The following is a 6,000-nucleotide window of genomic DNA, read 5'->3' on the forward strand; positions in this document are numbered from 1 at the left end:
CGTGTAATAACGGTCATGTATGAACAGCTACACTCGTAACAAGTACAAAGATAACCAAGAGGAGTGAATCGCTGCTGCTTGGGAACTCGACAGAAACCCTGACGAAGACGGAAAAAGACAATACAGACGTTGCTCTGCCAACAGTTGTGTGATGTGTTATTAAAGCGTGACGCCCAGTGAGCGCCGGTCCAGACTCGCTGCTGTCCAAACACACAACGACAGAAGGGACGACGGGGACAGGTGGTGGAGACGTGTCATCCATTGTTCCTGTAAGAAAGCTCCAGTCCCACTGGTCGCCAGCTCCCTCTCTCTCTCTCTCTCTCTCTCTCTCTCCCTCTCTCTCTCTCTCTCTCTCCTCCCCTCTCCTCTGTCTCCGTCTCTTCTCCTTCTCAGATTAGGTGTGAAGAATAATTAGCGCGTGCTGAAGCGCTCCGGGTGGACCGAGGCTCTCGGGAGCCCGGTCACTTTCTCCACCACCAAATGTCCCTGGCAACGCGCTGGCAGCGCTGCTCGGGCTGCAGTCATGTGTGTGTGTGTGTGTGTGTGTGTGTGTGTGTGTGTCCGTATGGAACAGGTGTTTGCATGCAGCTCGATCTGTTTGTTCCTCGCCAGCATTTAGAAACATGTAAAGCTCCATTGGAGGAGCAGTAGACGGCTGATAAACACGTATAACACTCATATATATATATATATATATATATATATATGCATCACGAAGGGGATCACAGATTCCTCGAAGGGAAACACGCTCAATACGAAGAGTCAATTAGTGCAATGAAGGAAAGACACTTCATAATACTGGCAATTAGTTTGCTCATCTCCGTTTAGCTTCTTTCAACTTCCTGCTGTTCAATATAATTACAGATGACGTGTCTGTCATAACAATCTCACGACAAACTTGCCAGAAAGAGACGTAACAATGAAGTGAGCTGCTGCTATGAAACAAAGCCAAACTAACGTGATGATATGGAGGACATGTTGGCATCATATTCTGCATATCGTAGGTACAGTGACACTGTGGGAACACCATGACGTGGTGCTTCCAACACCTTCAGGCTTCTTCAGGAACAAAAACACAGCCCAGATCCTCAAGGTGAGTAATCTCTAACGTCGTTTATGTCTGTAAGGTGGTCGTTATGTAAGATTATGTGACATTACTGCGGTGAGACGGTAGAGAGAAATGTCAAACCTCATGCTGAACCTCAGCCAATCACAGCTTGAGCTCTTTTACGACGTCCATGATTTGCAGAGCTGAGAGAGGCAGAGAGACGTTTCTGGGATCAGAAGAGATGAAGTCCAGCTGGCAGCCCTGCACAACGCCGCTTTCAGCTGTAATCTCACAATGAAACTCTCCCAATGCTGATGTTGACCTCATGGAGCATCTTAGCTTAGCACAAAGTCAGGTTCAGGCTGATGGATGAACCAGAGTGTTGGACGAAGCCAAACGTCGACCTGATGGTGAGACAAAAGGCAATCCATCCAATATTTACTAAACCTGAAACGTCGAGGTGCTGGTGGTGCTTGAGGAGACGTCTTCTGAAGACCTCATGTCCCAAACATCCAATGGTGACTGAGATATTTCACTCAGAAGCCAAACTGTCACCCTGACGGTGCTGCGACACTGAGCAAAAGATTCTCAGTGTGTTGGATTCAAACTGATATCATGACTTATGATGTCAGCTGTTCAAAGAGTCCAACCCTGACTTTAGTCAAAGCTAAGCTCAGTTTGGCTTCGTGCAAGCTTGTTAGCTCGTCCTCCAGACGAACATCCAACACACATCGTGAAGCAGGCTAATAAATATGAGGGCAAAACGTCTAATTTCATATCAAGCTGTGGAGGAAGCCCTTGGCCCGGTCTCCAGATGGCATGAAGAACCCAGAGAGAGGGAGCTTTGCAATTCCACCCATACAGATGAGCTCAAAGCTGTGAGTCTGTGTGTGTGTGTGTGTGTGTGTGGGGGGGGGGTGGAGGGGGTTCCTGACACCCTGGCACGTCTTATAATCGGCTTTCCTCGGTGACAGCATGGAGCTCATCGGAGAGTCCTGTCTGTCTGTTTCTTTTTCACACACACACACACACACACACACACACACACGCGCAGGCGCACGGATACAAACACATGTGCACACGCACACCTGGCTGGTAGCGCAGAGGGTCCTACACTGCCAGCTGTAGAGCGGGACACACACTGAGCCGGAGAGGAACACACACACACACAAACACATGTGCATGCAAAATGTGAACACATGAAGCGGCATCTCCACGCGAGAAAGTGTCATTTTTTACAGCGGGCAGGTCCTTTCACACACACACACATACATACACACACACACACACACACACACACACAGCAACGTGAGAATAATCCTACACACACATGTTTGAGAATGAAAAACAAAACATATGTCTCCAGTCTCACGCTGCGAGGCTTCATTACACACAGACGCCAGCCAGCAGCGCTCGACATGACGGGGTTATGAGCATACACACCGCCACCTTCACCTCACACACACGTCACACACACACTGATCTGAGCGTCACGCGGCGGTGCTGCAGCGGACAGCGAGGCCTCCCATTGGTGGGACCTGGAGCCGTGCGGGGAGCAGCGATTGGACAGAGCGGCGAGCGGCGAGCGGCGAGGGCCCTCAGGGGCCGACGCGACCCTTTGACCTTTCACTCAGCTGACGGCACCGGAGGGCCCCGAAGCTGCGAGCGCAGGATTAGATCCACAATGTCGGAATGTTGTTGAAGAAATTAAAATAACACATTTAGAAGTTGTCGTTGAGGTTAAATACACAATGTGACGTAATGTCACAGCCAGAATGTCTCTTTTTTTGGGGGGGATAATATTTTTGGTCTTTCTGTTGCTCAACCTTTTGGAAACTGTGCGCGAGAATCCTTCCGCACCAATTTTAAGTCCCAGCATGCCCCATTCAGACAATATTTTGGCATAAAATATGTAATATTTTTAACCGAACGACAGTTTTCTGACTGAAACTCCTTCCTAACAGGACAAGACTTTGTTTTATTGTGATTTTTGTTGCAGGTTCTGATTCTTTAGGTCCTAATCTTTCCATAAAGGTGTCTTATTGACGCTCCAGGAGGGATCTTGGGGGAATCTGGCTCATATCATGCTGGATGTTAAAAGTGTTTTTTTTGCAGATTTTTTTTCCAAGACTTTGCTGAACAAATACATACAATAAACACAAGTATTGGAAATAATCTGGGGTTCCTACGACGACTCAAACAGGGAAAAAGAGGTCAAGAGACCACATTGGTTCCACAGGTTTCGGGTTAACTCCACCTGCTTTTACTTCCTGTGGCGACCTGTCAGGTCCAGAGCCGCCGTGTCGGTGCTCTGCAGGGAGGAAACTACTGAGAGGACTCGCCTGCGTCAGTGAAGGCCAAACATTTCAGACATTTCAGACATTTCAGGAAGCTCCCAAACAAGAAACATTCTCACACGGCGCTCTGTGCTCTAATCCTCTCGTCTCAGAGAACAGAGAGGATGAAACAGGCGTGTGTGTATTTCCCTAAATGGCAGGAAAATCCTGACTTATTTTATAAATATTCAGGAAAAGCGGATATACTGCTGCCAAGTGCTGCTACTGCCATGACACAAGCTCTCCTGTCTCCTGCACCGCCTGAACGTCAGGACCTCGAATCCTGTTAAACAAGAAAACCAAGTTCACCAAGTCATCACAGGGGACTGGAAATAAACTTTTTAATGTGTGTAAAATGCAAAAAAGAAGAAATAAATGGAACTTTGACAAATATAACTGTTCATATGTTCATATGTTGGGTCTGTAAATACTTAAAATCCTAAAATAACCTCTACATCTCAGCCCGTGGCATGAACTGCCCTCTGAAGCCAAACCAGCAGCTTCACAAACAGAAAGATTCAAAGTGTTTGTTTTCCATTAGAGAAGCTCTCTTGAAAGAAGAAATATCACAAAAAATAAGTTCAATAGTCATGCCGCGTGTGTGTGTGTGTGTGTGTGTGTGTGTGTGTGTGTGTGTGTGTGTGTGTGTGTGTGTGTGTGTGTGTGTTGAGCTCATCCATCCTGGATGGCTTTGCTCTGTCAGGTCTGTGTTCTTAATGAACCGTAGAGGGACCGCATCCAGTCGCCGCCGTGCAAACATCCTGAAGCTGCTGCTGCCGATGAGTCGAGGTGCAACCCACCGCACACTGACTCATCGCATACCTGCTCTACATGCTGTGTGTGTGTGTGTGTGTCTGCGTTACGATTGGCCCGCAGAGCGCTCGGTAGACATACGCATGTACACTCGGCCACTCGAGTGGTAATTGCCTGCCTGGCGGTGACACCGGCATCCCTCAATCCTGGCGGTGATCCATCCTGAAGAAACAGGTAAACAAAGCTGTGGCTCTGCCCTTTAAAGCGGTCCGTCTGCCCTCGTTAAGAAGCAAAGCTCAAACGGACAAATGAGGGGAAAAAAGAAAACGCAGCTGACGTGGGAATAGATTCCTATTGACCAAAAAGCAGGACGGTCTCTTCTGCTCCCTCTGCGGCGGAGAAGCCATCCACAACCGACTAATGCATCATACATCAGGCCCATCATGTCTGACGGGAGATTGCTTGTTACAGATATGATGAAGAGTTGCAGCGTTGCCACATTAATTAGGCCCCGATCACTGGCAAACACTGAGGGTTTAATCAGTGAGCTGCTTTTTGTCTGTGTGTGTGTGAGTCTGCGCTCATGAGCTATGAATATAGATTTGTGTGTGCACGGCTGTTGAGATGGTGTGTGTGTGTGTGTGTGTGCAGGCGCTGCGTGCAGGGGGAGACACACACCGCGAGTAAAGCCATGACTTTGGTTAACAGTAAACACACCGCTGAGAGCTCATTAGAGGAGCTCTCCTCTCCTCGCTGCAGCGCTCCGGTGACGGGGCTTTAGCCTCCGCCATATCTGGCATCCAGCAACAAGCTAATTAGCGACTAGAACTCATTACAGTCAGGCGAGCGAGCACAGTTCCTCTCCAACTCATCATCTGTATCCTGTCAGAAACACAGCATGCGCGTTACAGCTCCGGCTCGCTCAGATTGGAGGAGGCTAAGCAAAGCGCTTCGCTAAAGAGACGCTGTTAGCCCAATTTATTCTGGGCTCATCAAAATGACGTCTGCGGGTCGTAATGGTTCGTGTTGCGTCAGTTATTAAAGTTGTCTGACATCCTTAGAGGGTCAGGACTGCTTTATATTGGGTTAGAATCAACTTAATCACTTGAAAAATTCCTTGAATTAAGGCGTGCATCAACTGGGAATACCCACGGGGGAACATGTGGTTTAGATATAGTTACGACGTGATTGAAGATTGCAAAAAGTTTAGCCTCAACGAGAGTGTTTTAACCCCTGGAGAGCTTCTTTAACTCTCAGGACAAAAGCTCAGGATTGGTAATCAGCAGAAGTGTTTGCATCCAGAGTCGTATGGAATAAAACATCAGGGAGTAAGACCCTGACCTTCATCCAGGAGGTTTGTCTTGATTTAACTTGGAAGTCGATTAGAAAACCAGCCCTGAGGCTGCTCCATCCTCTCAGACTTTGAGTCCTCCGTGCACGGAGCTGCATGTTCCATAAACATGATCAGATGATCCATATTTCTAGTGAGCACATTTCAGTGCGAGGCCGTCCAGACGTTGCACTGTTCAGTCCGTCTTTAGCGGCTAAGAAGGAGCTCACATACCTTTTGTTGCATCACCTTGTGCAGTTTCAAGTCGATAAGAACGATAATCTGACACTGAAGTATGAACATATTTATTAATCATTTCGTGGAATGTGCCAAAAGTCTATCGATGATTTATTTGCACTGGTTTGAGCTCCAGGAAACAAAGATACTGTACTTTTTAACACTCCAACTCAGCAACAAGTGCAATTTTCCCCTTTAATAAGAAAGTACCATGTGAACACGAACCGATTCAAAGGTGTAATGAACAGTCAAAAGAGAGCTGAAGATGCCATCACAATGCTAAAGCATTCCACTTG

The sequence above is a fragment of the Clinocottus analis genome, unplaced genomic scaffold (assembly GCF_023055335.1).
Source record: "Clinocottus analis isolate CAN_PGR_092001 unplaced genomic scaffold, fCliAna1.0.p SCAF_3, whole genome shotgun sequence".
Classification (NCBI taxonomy): Eukaryota; Metazoa; Chordata; class Actinopteri; order Perciformes; family Cottidae; genus Clinocottus; species Clinocottus analis.